Source organism: Mycteria americana, chromosome 1 (assembly GCF_035582795.1).
Source record: "Mycteria americana isolate JAX WOST 10 ecotype Jacksonville Zoo and Gardens chromosome 1, USCA_MyAme_1.0, whole genome shotgun sequence".
Lineage (NCBI taxonomy): Eukaryota > Metazoa > Chordata > Aves > Ciconiiformes > Ciconiidae > Mycteria > Mycteria americana.
In genome coordinates, this window is record NC_134365.1 from 35,594,019 (window position 1) to 35,612,190 (window position 18,172).

Genomic DNA, 18,172 nt, shown 5'->3' on the forward strand with positions numbered 1-18,172 from the left:
ATTTAAAAGATAAGATTCACACTAATCCGGAGGCTTTTAAGACTGAATGCAATCTAAGATGCTTTAAACCTTACACCTTACTTTAATTCTCACTTTGTATTCTCATTTATTGTTTACGGTTGGACTCTATGATCTTAAAGGTCTTTTCCAACCTAAATGATTCTATGATGCTATGTTCCCTGATAATTAAATCTATATGTTAAATATCAAAAGGTTGTGGTGGAAAGGATGTCGTACTGGGAGATACTATAGAAGTCTGTCAAGCTCATCAAACTTGCCAAGACAGTTTAAGCGTTAGCAGCGAGCATTTTGGGGAGAAGAAAATCAGGGGTACTGAAGAGCTCTTTAACCTACCAGAACAAAAACTAATGTCTGGAAATTAAGCCCAAATCCAGCTAGAACTTAGGTACTTCCCGTTTCAGTGATGAACTGGAATTTAGAAACCATAACCAAAGAGCAGGCAGTTCTCCTTCTTCTGCCATCTCCAGATCACATCCAGATGCCTTCCTGTGATCTGCTCTGTCTGAATACAATTATTCGTCTCGATACAGGGACAGGAAAGAGAAATCTTGTTTGTTGTATATGGGATATCAGAAAAAAACCAGTGGTCCTGAGTCACACAGCTGCAGCCTCGGTGGCTTCAGGTGTCTGGACTGAGGTGCAACCTTGGGAGGAAACCGTGACAACCCAGCTCCAGTCAGGTGTGATGATGGGCTTGGCTATGTAATGGTGCACAATGCAGAGATACTCGAGCCAACACTCAGCCTTGCTGAGAGAAAGCTGGCAGCTGCTTCTGGCTGCCGGGGTCACAGTGCCATACTTACATTGCTTCAGCCGTCAAGGTAGTACTTTTGGGCTGTGCTGCGCTCAAGTACGTGGCGATTGGCTTCTTTAGAAGGGTCTTCAAATTCCCCCTATACTTTAAAAAAAATGGGTAAAACTAAGCTTGAATTTATATTGTTTCTGACATGTAAAGAGAGACTGGAAAACCAATTCATTCAGCAATAAGTAAAAGTCCTCTGATTATTTTTCATATTCAGTTGACAGACTGAATTTCACCCGCAACGGTATATGCATTTTTAGAGGTGGGACAAGTAATGATGGGCAAGGGGAGAAAGGGGCTGGAGGCTTTCGCTACCGGTGCAGCTCAGAACCATTCTCCTCTCTTCACAATGTGATACAGGCAATGGGTGCACACAGAGCACGCATTTTAACTAGGAGAGTGCTGTATTCTTGGTTCAGTAAATTAATATCTGATTTTCTTTTTAATGCAAACTGCAGTGTATGCCTAAGAGATTAATCAAAAAGATGAAGTAGTTTTAGTATCCATTCAGGAAATGCTACATTAATCATTGGTTTTCATTTACATTACAAAAAGAAATTATCTGAGAGGCCTGACTTCAGGCTCTCAGTTAGAATTCCATATATTTGTTGCTAACAGTCTAATAAAAAGATAAAAATTGCTTCTTTTGTTTTGCTGCTCTCCCACACCAGTCTATTTCTTCAAGGCAGTACTTGGTTGATATACTTAACGCTTTATGTTTAAGTCAATATTTTTAGTTCTACTTAACTTTTGAAATCAAATATTCAGAGAGTTGACCTGTCTGGGCAAAATGTCTGCTTCAGATGCCTCTATTAAAATATTAATGCAAATTTAAGATTTTGTTATGACTTTAGTCTGCACTTTTGATTCTGGCTAAAAACAGTAAATCTGTCAGAAAAATCTAATTCTATACCTTCAGAATCATTATAAAATAGGAACATTTCATACCTCAATATTGTTTTCCAGTAATTCAGCTTTAAAAATATAAAGGAGAGTTGTTTTTAATGACAACATCCCAATAAAGAATTTACGTTAGTGTCCTGTTCTTACGAGTTCATTAATAGTAGCTTCTCATATTAAATCACCAAGGGGTTTTATTTGAAATTAAGTTTTCCATTAAGGTTATCCATCCTATATTCCACTGAATTGAGGCAAAGTGAAAAAACCCCAATGTGTCCACAGTAGCCATACTCAGTGAGGTTTTATATAATATTTTCAACAGAACTTGATGCCAATTACTAGTTTTAAACAGCTTCTCCTACAATGTTTATGAGAGGAAGGGTGCTAGGAGGGATTAAACATGATAGTTACTTCTCCTGCTGCCTTGTTTTGTATTCATAGTAATTGTTGTTGCTATGTATTTATTAATTCCTTTACCTACCAATTTTCTGTAACTCTCTCTGGGGAGCTGTTTCAAAGCCAGAGGGGTAGGTGTGGAGCAATATCTTCCAGAAATTTGACACGATATTTGTAGTTCATAGCTTAAAGAAACAAACATTGTGAAATGGGCTGTGAAAATCTCTCCAGTAAAAAGGGAGCAAGCATTTTAACATATCCTTATATATCTGATAAGGTGGGGATAACTGTCAGTCACCCTCATACATACCCAAAGCTTTTCCTAATAGCTATTCGCAGAAACAACATCCACAATTGTGAGATTTTTATGGGCAGGAGACTATCTGTCAAAGGCTGAGAACAGGAATTATCTCTGAATATGTAGGGCTGGTATTAAACTCGTGAGGTTCAGGCATGGACCTTTCTGTCATCAGGTGTGGAAACAGACACCAGGGCTCTCAGCCTCCCAGAAACTGCCTCTCTCAGGGAAAGTTCTGAGCATTACATTAAGAATTCAGGTTTTCTGTTGCCTACTTTCTCTCTTGGGTTCTATGAATCATAAAAGCATAGAAAAAAACCCCCAGGTTGTAAGTGAGCTCTGAAGGTCTCAAAGCCAGGCCAGCTTTTAGGCTAGGTCAGGTTGTTTAAGGCCGTGTCTGGTCAGCTTTTGAGTATCTCTTAGGATGGAGCTTTCACAATGCCTCTGGGCAACTGGCTTTGGTGTTTGACCACCTTAATTGTCAACATGTTTTTCAATATACGCAGTTGAAATTTCTCTTGTTACAACTTGTGTCCATTGCCTCTTAGCCTATTAAGGAAGAAACCTTCTTTGTGCAGCTATGAGAAGAGTATAGCTCTACCTTTTCTACAACTACCTTTTAGGCAGCTGAAGGCAGCAATTAGGTGCCCCAGAAGCCACCTCTCCTCCAGGCTAAACCAGCGCAGGTCCTTTGAGCATCTTCTCACAGGTCAAGTGCTCCAGCTCCAACCAGCTTGGGGGCCTTCTGTTGAACTTGCTCCAGTTTGTTGATGTTACTTGTACTTTACAGGCCACAAATGAACCCAGTAGGACAGATGCAACCTCATAACTGCTAAATAGAGATGAAGAGTCATTCCCTTGACCTGCTGGCTGCATTCTTGCTAATACCGTATGAGGCTGGCCTTCTTCACCAAAGGGCACACTGCTGACTCAAGGTTCAACTTGTTGTCCATCAAGACAACAATTCACAGGTTCTTTTCTGCAAAGTGCTTTCTAGCCAGCCAATGCAGAGTCTGTGCTGTTGCATAGGCTTATTCCATTCCAGGGGCTTTACATTTGTCATTGTTGAACTTCATGAGGTTCCTGTCAGTCCATTCTTCCAGCTTGTTTGGGTCTCTTCAAATAGCAGCTTTGCCCTTCAGCGTGTCAACTGCTATCCCCATTTTGTGCCATTCACTATTGTTGATTGTGCATTCCACCACATTGTCCAGTTGAAGACACTGAATAGTACTGGTCCCAGTATCAGCCACTGAGGAACACCAGTCATTACTAGCCACTCAGTAGACTTCAAGTGATTTATCACTACTTTTGAAACCTGAAGGCCCATCCAGTTATTCACCCATCTTGTAGCCTCCCTATCCAGTCTACACCTCCTGAGTTTGGCTACAAGGAATTTTGCATCCTTCCACATAAGGAAGTCTGGCTTCAAGAGGAAGAATGGAAATTGCTTCCTTCCTCCTTTAATTTCTCCTGTTCCTTTCTGTCTTTACTGCAGATCTCTCACTGTGGGTGAGTGTTGTAGCCTCCCATGCTTATATAAAAGGTGAGCGGCAACATAGATTTTTGCTATAATTTTTGAATGAAAGAGACTGTAATTCTATGCTGTTGCTGTGAAACCAGGGAGGTCTAAGTATGCCTACTGTAGTAAAGACATCTGCTCACTGTGCTATATTTTAGCTGGCATTGAGGCTCTCCCACGCATTGAACATGGCTTTGATGCCGAGGCATTTTCTCTCTCTGATAATTTAGGTCTGTGCATGGATTCCTACTGTGCCTAAAAACACATTGGGCAACATATACTCTTGTCCCCAGCACATTGTCGGTTTCTCATCAACCCTCTGCTTTCTCTGTTATCAGAGATAGACGTGGGAATCTACCCTGGGAATGTGGACTTCATGCTAAAACACAAGTGGAGACCTCAGTGATTTCCCTAAGAAAATTGTTTATTTTAGCAGGCTCTCCAGCAGAGGACCACCACAACCTGGTATTTTGGGATTTGACCATCCAGATTGGAGATCTGCCTGGAAGCTGCTGTATGTTCATCTTCCCCTGAATCTGGGTTTTATTTCCACAGGAGGAAGAAGGAGTGAGATAGGAGGGAAAGAGAGTGCGATACACACCCAAGCCAGAAAGCCAGCATGCACACCAAGATCGACTGCTGCAGGTACAGCCAATATTGGGCAAGGGGATGTTCTGCAGATAACATCATATTTTGTTTAACATCAGCAGCCTCAGTTTTAGCACAGGACTTTACACATGATATATGGCCCACATGCTGGAGACTGCTGTTGTAGCAATAAATCCAGTATCTATGCAGTTATGAACTAGTTATGAAACTTGTTCTCAGCAGCTGCAGAGAGATCAAGTTTTGTATCTTTGTATTCTACCATGTTCTTCCACATCTTTTCAAAACAGGCAATGACCCATGCCCTGCAAGTGCTTGAGGTGACTGGTAGTCCCATCTTCTTGTAAATCTTAATTGTAATGCACAATTTCCCCATGCAGACAGTGTTTTCTCTGTTGTCTATTAGATGAGTATATACCAGTCTGTGTCCCATCTGGGCAGCAAGAGAAGAGAAACTTCTCAAACAATTATTAAAAAGTATAGAAAGGGGCACATCTTAAGCTCCACTTTCTTGAAGGCAGCACCACCTAACACTTCACTTGGTTGAGATTCCCGTCTCTGCCTGGGATTTACAATCATTAGTTTCCTGCTAACACTCAGTGCCTTTAAAACACCTTTATAGGGGTTCGTTCTTGTTCTAAAAAGATGTCAGGGTAGGACATCTTCTGTTTGGCATAGTAAATAAGCCAAAAGTCAGGGCAGGACATCTGTTTGACATAGTAAATAAGCCAATAGTCAGGGCAAACATACCGGGGATGGTATAAAGCTGAATTCAGGTTTTCCATCTGCCCAAGTTTACACTTTCTGCTGTACCCCACCAGACTATACAGTAATCTTCAGGTGGCAGGAGGAGAAAAGAGGCTCCAACAGTATTGCCCATTGAAGGCACTGCCCTTTGCATGCAAAAATGTAAGAGAAATTCCTTTTACCAAATGGTAAAGAGGAGATTTGGGGCATTTCAATTCCTATTTTAATATAAACCAGGAATTTTATTGTAAAACATGACCTCTAATTAGGTCATGCAAAGTGGAATTTTCAGAGGGATTTAGGACCCACTGTCCCAGGATGTTCTAGGGCACTGGCTTGTACTATAAGGATGGAGAAAGGAACTTGAACCAGGATTTCCCATTTCGATGCTCATCCACTGTGATCTTAGGGAGTGCTTGGAGGCAGCAAGTTTTCCCTTGAGGTATGGTTAAACTAAAGGATCAGACCCTATTGGTAGGGGAGTTAAAGAAATATCCCAAGCTGGTTTCAGCATCTGGTAAGTGTTGTGCAACTCTATCCTGCCCAGGTTTTGGTAGTCTGCATGTACCCACTGTGAGAAACTTAAGATGACTGTGAAAATTCAGTAGCAGAAATTGATGTGCTGAAGAAATTTTACCTGTAAGGGGGAAGAGAAGAAGATCTGATACAGTAATTTGGGTCCCAAATCCTCTTTGGGTTGTTAGACCTCCAACAAACCTCTCTCCCCATCATTGTTTTATGTGGAGGAGCCAACATGACTGATGACTGTTTATGTTTCCTCTGCCGCTGAGAATACACATATATCACACCCTTCAAATCACCAACATGCTGCTGCACTTACTGAATGTAGATTGCAATAATTTCAATAATTAAACCACAGAATTATTAAACGACTTGAGAGACTCCAGCAGGAATATTGGAATTTTAATGCCTTAGGATAAAAAGCCCTCTTAAATTAGAATGCAAAATAGCAATAGTTGTGCTCACAAGTGCAAGTTGTACAAGTCAAGATGCTGAGTGTAGAATAGTTTGAAAAGGAAAAAGCCAGACTTTGTTTTTATCCTAATTTACTTTCAAAGCCTGGGCTTTTGGGCACACTGCACTGTGCTCAGCCTGATTTACTTTTATTATTTTTGTTGCTGTTTTCGTTACGTCAGTTTTTCTGTGGGCTCTTTTTCTCCTTTTGTTTTTTAAATAATACTTTTTGTATATTTCTTGTTCTTAAAGATAATTTAGAAAAAAATTACAAGCTACAAATGTAATCATGAGACTGGCAGTCAGGTTATTCTGACTAGATATTCCTCCCTGTGTGTTTCTTTTCTAAATCAGGTTTAATGTTGGCTTTTGCAGCACAGCCTACCAATCAAACAGAAAGTCACAGTGTACTTTTTGGTGTGAACACACACCCTTAACCTCATCTTTCTTTTTTTCTTTGGCATAAAGACCCCTTTGGTGGAAGCTATTCTATAAAGCTGTTTATTGCTTTGCTTTTCTTCCATTTATGTTCACAGATAAAAGAGCATTATGAGGAAAAATCAGTGTTGCTCTAACCCCGTTTTGCTTCATGTCATGAACAAGATTGTAGTGTAAAGTCCAAAGAAGCACTGAAGAATCGTGAAAGATTCATATTTGTCATGTTTTCACAAGGTGGATTTAACTGAGGAAAAGTGATTTTGAAACCACAGAAGGGAAATATGTGTGTTGCATATGCTATCGGATACTCTCAGCTGGTGAGGGGAACGTGTGACATACAGCTCTATGCCTGAAAGCAGTGTTTTTCATTCATTCTTTGTGTTTAGCAAACTTGCCTTTCTGCAGGAAGAATTGCTGTGATTTCAACAAGCGCAGGGGTACAAAAAGTCAGACACTGGTCTGACAGCCAAAGGGGGGGTCCTGGTGCTCCTTTATATTCCACCAGCTCTCCACTTCCCTCCTTGCTGCTGCATGGCACAGCTGCTGCTCTCCGTACAGAAGAGTGAGCTCAGCCTGAGAGATGCTGTTTCTGGGTTTCTTCCAGGTCCTGTTCTGTGGGCAAAGTGGAAGAAACAGAGAAATTTAGGAAAGGCATTTTTCAGCCCCATGCAGCTTCATTCTTGCAGCTTTCCCTCAGCCTATGCCTATGTTACATAAACATTCATTCTTGCTGCATGTCTCATTTAGCCTCTGGGCTAAATGGAATGCATAATAGTTCAAGCCAGTTGAAGATTGTTCCTTCATGCAATAAAACTGCATTTGCTTCATTTGGCATGAATGATAAGCAGGAACTTCTGCAAATCAAACATCCTTTCTTTTTTCTCTGTTACACAATGATTCATAACAACAATTTCATTTGGTATTATATTAAAAGATTTTAATTTGCCCAAATGGAAGTCCATTTCTATTCTCCCTTTCCCATTACTTGCATTTATGCTAACACTGTAAAGACAGTCCAACATGGGGCCTTTCATCAAAAATGCATAAAAAATAAGGAAACAGCGTGAATTAGATTATTTCTTCCCAGTGCCATTTTTTGGCTATTATGTTGCAGAATGTAAAAGCTCTGAAGAGCTATTCTGTTTTTGACTCTGCCTGCAAAAGAAGGGCTGGAAATACTGATCCATCTCATTTGCTGTTATTGTGGAGGCATTAAATCAACCCATTTCTCCCGTTCTGCCTTTTCCCAGAAAGGACTAATCCTTCCTCGCCATTTAAAGTCTCCTTCATCTGAAGGCACTCCCGTGCACCTCCAATTACACTAACTTCACATATTCCTGTTGAGCTGGCTCTTCTCTGCAACATTTTCCTTTCACTCTGTCCTCAGGTGTTCTTTTTCCTTGAATGTGGTGTATTTTCAGGCAAGGTTGGAGGATGATGTCACGAGTCGGAGTCAGCACAGCTTCAGCAGGCTCCTGGGAAGTGCCTCTCCTCCTGGCATGCTCTCACCTGCATAGCTCACAGCAAGGCACTCACCCCCTCGCTGCTGCCATGGCTGAGCACCGATGCTCTTGCTGCTTGCCGGCTTTCTTTTAATTGCACAGCATCGGCAGCTCTCCAAAAGGCTGTTAAATGGAGCCGCTCTCTCCCTGTCTGACTGACACGAGGAGATGTGCTGGGTTTGGCTCAGCTGGAAGCAGTTCTTTCCATGTCTTTTGAGGTACTTTCACAAAGCCCATGGCTTGTTCATTAGGAAAGTGTTATGGCTTGTAGCCACAGTTAATTAGCACTTATGAATAAAAGAAAAGTAGGAAGGCAAATTAGAGGAGTAAGAACAACAAAAATGAACTGGAAGAAAAGCAATATAAGTCTATAAGAGCAAAGCACTCAAAAAATTAATAAAAAATATATTGATGCTGTAGGTTTTATAGTGATTTTTCATTCCCAGTCTGTCCAACATAAAGCAAATACTATGTGGCGCGAAGTTCAGCTGAACCGGCACACACACAGGTATGCCTGTCTGTCATACAGGTGCCTCTCTGGTGCCAAACAGCCAGGAAACAGAAGAGTACTTCAACAGGGAGAATAGAGTAACTGTGTGTGTGGGTGTCATCGATGCTATCATAAAATTTTTAACAACCAGCTGGACAAGAGCCACTAGTCTCACTTTACTTTCCTCCCTGTGGCTGCAACTCATTGTTAGATTTTTTTGCACAACTGTATTATGAAAAGCTTAAAAGCATGAACCGTGCTGCAGAAGTGACAGGTTGCCCTCTCGACAGCTAAATACTGGCACCAAAAATCTTCCTGGAAAAAAGCTATAGTCTTTCAAAGAATCCACTGACTACAGAAGGATAAATAAATTTCGAGCCTTGCTGCTAGAAGGTAAGAAATGGGGTGTAGCATGTAATTAAAGATTATACCATGGTATGAAAAATACACAAATGGGCTGAATAAAGGCTAAGTACCACTTTGGGCATAACTGCCATTTTGAGCCTTTTGAGTGCTTGACTTTGCAATTCTACTCATACTCTTAAGAAAGAGCATTGTTTCCATGATTGTATACAAGGACGATCCAGTAGGCTCAGGATAGCCAATGCATCCTATTTATCCATTAATTAGTACATACACTTTACATTTTCTGAGAATGCATCAGTAATCAGAAGAAATCTCTGCATCAGCTATCATGGCATCTCAATGATTCTGGGACAAATCAGGGCAGAAACAGCAAGCAGTTGTGGCAGACTTTGCTCTTCCTGTTGGAGCAGAAGGCTGTGGTTCTCTTCCAACTTTTTTATTTTCCTTTGACTCTGAATAGTGCCAACAAGTCATTTCAGGGAAGAAAAGCTGCCCATGAGCCAAGGGTTGGCCACTACTGTCTTTTTCTATCTATCTGTTTATGCTGGTGTTCACACCCTCCCTGTATACCTAACCATCTTGTGCTACTCTTTAATAGCAACAGCGATGTCCCAAGACATATTATCCTGGAAGACCTATTTCCAGTTCGTGCCCTAGCTGTCAGGGGTGATCATTCTCTCCCCGATATTGGATTTTATGGCAATTCTGTGCAGTTCCAAAATTTCCTGTCAAAACACCTTGTTGGTAGGCTGTCAGGTAAGGAGGGGAATTGAGCTTCTCATTTTTAGCCTTAGGTCGAAGAGGAAAAACCAACCATGATCCTGTATGACAAGTCAGATGACCCAGGACTGGATGATAGGAAACAAACATCAGGCTAGGACTGAAATAATCGAAGAGCCAAAGGTTTTCTTTGCTAGCAGAAATAATGCAGTGAAGATAAAGGCCTTGTGCTCTTTTGCCCTGCCAGCATTTCTTTGCCCCCAAGCTGGGTCAGACTCAAAGCTTGTCAAATAAATTAAACAAATCAAATATAGTTCATGGCTTTCCCTTCACAAAATTCACTTCATAAATAGTGTGTGGGTATTCTTGAATCATTATGCCAGCTCTATAATTAGGAAGGGAAAAGGATCTTTCATGCAAGTTTCATCAAATACAATCTTCAATGAGTAGCACTCTTACCTATAACATGAGCCCAAAAGTCGCTCTGAGGTTTTTCCCTCCTAATTCTCAGTTTTTGTCTGGCTCCTACGAGAACCTTCTGCCCCAGTGAAAGGTTCAGCGCACCACCCTCTGCCCGACTCTCCCGCAGACCTGCAGCTGCTTTTTCCATCAGGAGAAAACATTTTTACCTTCTCCTGCCAATGAAGAGAATCTCATCTTTACACTAGGGCAACAGTCTTCCTAATTATCTCCGAAAGCCTCAGATGCTCCACCTCCTGCGTACAGCAGAGACTCCAGCTCCACCATTGCATTGCAATTTCACATGCTGATGATTTGTTTCTTCAGCAGCAGTGACAGGACACAAGTGAGGGGTACAGGCACAGGTGATATGACAGAAGCTTTGTGTCAGCTTGACACTCCCCCAGTCCTTACTTTGTGAAAGTTTTGATCATGTTCATCTTTCTGAGTTCCAGCAGCCTAGAAAGACTTAAATTCGGGCTTGCACCTAAACAAACACTTGAGGTCTATAAAAGGAAACTAATTTTATATTTTTTTTAAAACCAAGCCCAGTGTCATTTTTGACATGCTTAAGAAAGATAAGGGTGTAGGGTGATGAGAACAAGAGACATGGAAGAGGGTGAAAGGAGGCATCCCCCATCTAGTATGCACATGCACACGCATGCACAGGCTGGGAAACAATCAGAGGTATGAGCACTCCTGTGGGGTCACAGGGCTGTGGCATCGCTGCAGGACCAGAGAGCTGCTGGGACCACCTGCACGGGTGGGTACCAGCTCTGCAGGCAAGACAAGCAGTGAAGAAGAGGAGGGGAGATGCCCTCTGTATGAAGAAGCAACTCAGAGGTGCAGAGCATTTCCATGGCATGGGTGATGGGCTGAGTGCGGGCTCACAGGTCAGGATCAGGAGAGACCGGTGAGGGTGGCATCGTAGTGGGAGACTGCTACCTCACCTGATCAGGGTGAGGGAAAACACAAAGACTTCTTTAGACAGCTCAAGCCTCTGTATCACAGACCCTTGGTGGGGTCCAAGATCCTGTGGGGAAAGAGGAAGGAGTGCAGCACAGCACAGACCCTGGACTCGAGGAGAGCAGACTGCTGCTTGTTCAGGGAACCGGTAGGTGGGATGCCGTGGGGCAGCTCTGAAAGATGCTCAAGAGAGCTGCCAAGCCTTAAGGACAGCATCCTCCAAACACAGGTGAGGGACACTTCGATATTCTGAAAGACAGGTGGGTGTATCAGGAAATGGCTTGGCTAAGCAGGAGACTCGTGGCAGAGCTCCAGTGCAGAAAGGCAGCATATGGGTGGTGGAAGAAGGGACAGGCTAAAAAAGAGAGCAATTATGGGAAAGACAGTATTTATTGGAAGTATTAATTCTCTTTTCTCCAGGGATGAGAGTATTTATAAGACTCTAGAAAGAAACACAAAGTCATCACATACCAGTCTATCTTCAGGCAGAATTACCTGAAAAATGTTTCCTGAGGCAAGTGAAGTTCTCTCTAAATGTCTCAAGTCATAGACGGCATATGGAAGCTCTTCTAATAATTTCTGGCCTGAGACACTGGGGTGGCAAACCCAGAATGCTTTCAATAAAAAAAATCCCACAACAGCAAACTATCAATATTTGCAAATTAGCTCTTTGAGAAAGGTTTTATAGTTAGCAGGGTGACACAGCCAATTTCTGTTGAGAGACCTTCTGTGATGGTGTCGTCTCAATTTTCCACACAACTTTCAACCTAATGAAACCTGCTTTGCTCCTTCATGAACCTAACAGTGGAGCAAAAGTCTAAGCAGAAGGGTAAAACAGCACAGCTATATCTTACCAATAAAGTTGAAAACAAAAAAAATTGCAAATCTTGAACTTACAGGCCGACAACTAATTTCTAGGAATGAACTTGCCCGAGGCATGGGGCTATGCACAAAAGTGGGGCAAGTCTCAACACAGGACGATTCATTATAATTATGGAAGACAACGATGGAAGGGCTTGGTCTTGTCACTCAGTTCATCGCCTCGTTTCCCTTCTTTTCCCAAGCACTGATTAGTCCAAGTGTCCCTGAGGTCTGTAATAAAGCCAGACCTAGCACTGCTCCCATAGGCTGTATAATGCAGCTGTTTTTCCACCCCGGAGATTCAGAGGCATATGGGCATCTAATTGTCACTTGTCTTTGGCAACCTCTCAACAGATGTTCATCAGTTTGGAAACAGCTACCTTGTTAAGTTTTGAAATTTGTCAGTGTACAATACTGTACCTGTGGAAATCCTGTACACAGGGAGGTCGAATACAGTGAGGGACCTGAAAATCCTGCTTTGGTCTATTGTTCTGATTTAATTCAACACATTCAGAATGTCCCTCTTGCCCTGACAAATGCATGGGCTATATTCAGCCAGGAACTGGCAATGACAGAGAGCACAGGCAGGCTGAAGGATGGCAAGTATCAGCCCAGAGGGGGAGAAGGGAATGAAGATTAGAACAAGCTCTGTTTTATGTATTAGGCAACTAGGAATTATAAACAAACTTCCTTTATCAAGCTTTAAGGTTTGAGAGTCTTAAGATGAAGAGCCCTACATTGTTATCCCCGGTAGCTGAACAGGAACAAACAAGACTCCTAGTCAGCCTCTGAACACAGCAGCTGATCCCTATAATCTTATTTTGCATTGGCATTACTGTAGTTGGAGAAAGAAGCCTTATGACATGACTTGAGACTGGAGCTCTGGCAGTGCGGTACAGTGGCGTCCTGTTTCTATCAGCACAAACCAGGTAGGAATAGAGCCAAAGACTCTCTGGGTGCTTTATATACAGCACGTGGGTATCCTGATGAAGCCGAATTTCTTCTTTGATTCTGAACCAGTAGAGCTGTTCTGACAAAATCTGATAATGGGAACACTGACCACAGCAATTTGTCCTTAGTACACCTGGCTTCACATAAACCCAGTATGTGACAGGCAAAAGCATGAAAGGACAAAGACAAGGAGGACAAAATGTAAGTCAGACAGAAAAGTTAGCTGAAGTTATGAAACAGACCTAGGGTTCAAAAAGGGCTAGTAGGGCTTGTTCAGTTCCTAGCTTCTCCAATTCTCATGCTAAAAATATTAATGTTTATATTTTACTGAATTAGAAAGAAATGTTGAAAACACTGAATGTTGAAATAGAGATTGAAATATTGAAAGTCTTAAAAAATACACTGATTTTGAGTCCTGTGAAATGGAAATTCATGTCTCCTTCACCCCCCAGTCACTGAGTTCCTGCGTTACACTGGGAACGAGCTGGCACTAACACACTAACACTGGTAAAACACATCCTCTTCTGCATCCCAGATGACGTGATGTGTCAGCTGATGGCCCTGTCTCCATCGCAGCCCAGAGAGATGTACCATCTCTCATCCCTCTCAGCTGGGCAACCAAGTCCTTCCAGCTCCCCTTCAGGGAAAATCATTGAGTCAGACCACCCACAGAAAGGGTTTTACTGCAAAAAGGGAAGTCTCTTCTCAGCCTCTTCAGGCATTCAGTCCTGCATCTCTAACAGTGGGGAGACTATGCTACATGTTGTCTATTTAGATTGCAAATCCCTGGAAGAAGGACTTACTCTGCACCACCATAAGCCAGTGACCACAAGCCGCTGGTACGAGTCCCTGTACAAGACCCTCAGGGGGGTCTGCCTCACCCAGGGCTCTGTGAAAGCCAGGAAGACAACCAGAAAGCAGAGCCCCAGGGACTACCAGTGCTCTGCTATTTCAAAACACACAACACAGTTACAGTTTGAACAAAGCAGGCAAACATTTAATCAAGCTGCAAAGCACTTGTTTTATCCAGGTATCATCTTTGAAGTTTAAGACAGAAATCAAGTAGAGGTTGCTCCTCAGCTCCTCAGAAAGGCTCCAGCCACATAAGACCCCACTTGCTGTGGTCTGTACCCATTTTCAGGCAGCATCGAGTCACCTGCAGCAGTATTTCAAGTACAACTGGGGGTGGGATGCAGGACAGGGGCTCTCTCAAGGTCAGAAGATCAAGCCAAAGCTTGACAGTTGCAAACCAGTGCAAGGAGTGAATCTACTTCTCTCTCTTGCCTTAATTTTAAAGTCTAGGGATGATAAAAATTTAAACAAAGATGATCTTCTCCTTAAGCTCAATTAATGCTTGCAGATTTTTGGGTGAGAGATGCCAGCTTTACCAATCAGACAAGCTTGTCCGCAGAAGAATAAAACATGAAGCAGAAGAAAATCTCAGAGATCTGGCAAATGCTTAAGTATTTATTTCATGTCCTTTCTTTGTTACAGATCATATGGAAAATATTCCCTAAAATGTTTTTACCCATCTGTTGAAAACACACACACATTTTCACTTAAATACTGCATTTAATAAAATGTAACCTTGTAATTGCCTTGCTAATTTTCACAACCACCAGAATCCAATCACAAAATGCAAAGAAATCTTAACACCAAGGACAGAATTGGAGTCCTCAAGGCTCACATGCTACATGGTATTAGACACAGGCTTCGGCATACAGCAGTAGCTCATTACTTCTTATTTCAACAATCTGAACTTCAGGCTATTTTAGAAAAAGTTGGCAGCATTTCCACTTCCCAACAAAGACTCTGGAGTACACTTTTCTGAAGCCAGCAAAGTGTTCCTGATTTTTCCCAAAGTGATAGCAATTCATTATAAACCAAGTTCAAGCACCACTTGTCAAACTGAGTACTGAGCCTGGTGTAGCCAGAAAGACACCAGATTTCAATTTAAGGAGTCAGATACTATTCTCCCATCACAATCACAGACAGGCAAATCAATCAACCATTTAATCCTTCTCTGCTTTTTGGTGATATTTGTACAGACTGCTAATTCTTTAGGGAGGAAGCTGCCTGAGTACATGCCCTTGCAACCTGAAATACAAACAGTCATTCCTGCAATACATATAAAAGCAAAAAATTTGGGGTTTGGGTTTTTTTTTGGTGGGTTTCCTCACTTAGACTCTGATCTGCTGCTCAGCTCATTGTGGCAGACCTGTCAAAGTATGTAGCCACAAAACAGGACTTTAAATTAATGGTTTATACAGAACATTAATCTGTCCTATCTCATCAGGCATCAGAACAAGGAAGACTTTCGTATACTCAGTTGTTGGTTAACGTAATCAGTATTTGTGCCTAATGGTACATTCCTTGCTTTAAAACCCAGGTAGACTTATTTGGTATGAAGGAACAAGGAATCAAATTTATCTTTTACCCTGTCACCTTAAACTTTATGAATGCAACAACTGTCGGAAGAGAGAGTGGAAGGTCTGAAGTTTGAAGATAAAGTCTGGAAAGCAAACACTACTTTCTGCTTCTATTAAGAAAGCAAAAGATTCCAGTGTATCCAACCACAACTGAACTCAGCAAACACTTGAATAGGAAGCGGGGGGGAAGGGGGGGAAGTAATTCCCTTGGTTTCTATGCTGTACTTGCCTCAGTTTATAAAGCCAGACATTAGAGTAGAATATTCCTACAAAATGGAGCCTGAAGAAGCAGAGCTGTTGGAAGGAGCTTTCAGAAACAAAGCGCCTTAGCAGAATTTTTTAGAAAACTAAAAGGAGCCTTCAAATGACACTTTTGGAGACTGAGCTGCTTGCAACTAATGACAGGAGAGGGAAGGCAGTGGAGAATACAATGTTTTGAACCTGATGGAAAACAGAAAGGGCACAGTGAAAAGGAAGACAAATTCAGAGAGAGGGAATTGGCACATAGTGACAGATGTAATGAGAAAGATCTGATACAAACGGTTCATGTGAAAAACTACAAAAAAGAACAGACAAATGCATAAAACCCACACAACTTCACTGCTGCAATGAGGCTGAACTGCATACTTGAAAGATGTGACAACAGTGAAAAATACAATTTCACCTTTTATTCCAGAAGTTGTGTTTTTCCTAAGCCTAACCAGCAAAGCAGATAAGGTCAGATTAATAACTAAAGCAATTCCAGGTCATTTGGCAGACTTGCACCTGCCAATATTAAATGAAGACTAGATTCAAACTTAGGATGTGTTCCTCAGAGGTCAGGCTAGTTTCCTGCTCTCTCAAGGATAATCAACAACAAAGGATTTTGCAGGGTAATTTTGTCCTCTGAAGAACACAACTGTTAGAAATACGCCTTAAGGAAGTTACTAAAGCATCATGCAAAGGCAGCAGTGATACAATGCAGTTCAGAACACCACTGGCTCTGTAAGATCTGAGAAAAAAATAGACAGTGTGATTTACAGCTGTTACAAAAGAAAAGCTACAGGGTGAATCTTACCTGGGGAGAAGTGAGAGTCAACAAACATGCAGTCCTATGCTTTTATTAAGGCCCTTCTTGCTATTCCTAGAATACCAGTAATTTACTGAAAGAAAAAAAAAGAACAAACCACACCTAGTGGCAGAAGACTGGCACAGCCTCCTTGGCTTACAGTTGCCATCAGATGGGACATAGGTGGAGGAGAGAAAAGATGATGTATATTTAATGCCCCAAATTCTTAGTTTCTAATACTGACAGTAGAGCAAATCCCACGACATCACAGCAGCTAAACGCAACTTTGAAAGCTTCATGCACTTAGTCTTCTCTCTACTTCTTCCTCTGTTCCAACACTGCTCAGTAAGGTTTCATGGGAGGAAAATGTAAGGACGGAAAAGGGTAGAGGAGAGCTGGCAGTTCCCAAATAAATGATATCAAGATAACAAGCTCAAATTATGCCAGTGAAAGGAAGGACAGCAAGTGTAAAAAGGGAGCAACTTGACTAACAGAGAGTTCTTCAACGATCTCAGAAGAGAAAAAGCATATAAGTAATGGAAACAAGGACAGATTATTTAAGAATTATTAAGAAGGAGCAACAAGAGAACACAGGGACCATAACAGAACCAAAAGAGGAAGCAAAATAAGCAACAGTTGACAAGAGTAAGAAGAGATTGCTCTGTAAGTGTACCTGCATTAAAAGAAAAAAAAAAAAAACAAAACAAAACAAACAAGGGAAGTGCGAGTTATGCAAGTAGGAAGAAAACCAACTGGCAGCTGATGACATTAGAAATTAACTGTTCGATGGCTGTTTTCACTTCAGTATTCCCTAGTGATGGCAATTACAAGCAACTGTATTCACATCTTTGACAACAAAAGATCTCTGCTTAGTAAAAGGAAGGAATGGCTTAGAACATAAGTTCCCTGAAGTTCGATGTTCACAGGTTCTCTGGGCCCCAAAGACTTCTCTGTAAGGTATGTTAAAAATTGGTATGTTAATCTTATATTAATATGATATGTTAAAAAGTAGACTCAAAACCAGTAGTAGTAGTAGTTATATTTGAGAATTGGCAAGCTGAAATGCCTATTTTTAAACAGAAAGACAGGGAAGAAGAGAAGCAACAAAAACTTCTTAACCAGAGTCAAGACCATTAATTTTTAATTCTAAAAAATATTTTTGAACAAATACTCAAACTATACTCATTTATGCTTTCCACAGTAACTGACACAAGTCATGTTAAAATCCCTACTTTCACAGTAGTGTAATGAAAAAGCATTAGATGAAGTACCTTTATCTTGACATCTGACTATCACAGGACATTCTTATCAGCAAGACAAACACAGATGAAACTGTGGCCGTATGAATGTCGAGCTAGCTAGAGTTATCAGAAAGGAAAAAAATAAAATCATAGCCTACCGTCAAAACAGAAAGCTATAAGGATGTTCTGTAGAATTATGTCCTAGGATCAGTTCCATTGATATTCTAACAACCTAGATGATGAAATCAGTAGACAATATGGAGTTTGAATATCTCCCAGATCTACTGGAGGACAATATTCAAATTAAAAAATGATCTTGACAGGTTAAAAAGTTGTCTAGAAAAACATAAGATTTAATACTGATAAGTAAAGGAACCATTCAAAACTCAAGTCTGAATCAGTCACTGCAGCAAACTTGACCTCAGATTTTTGACACC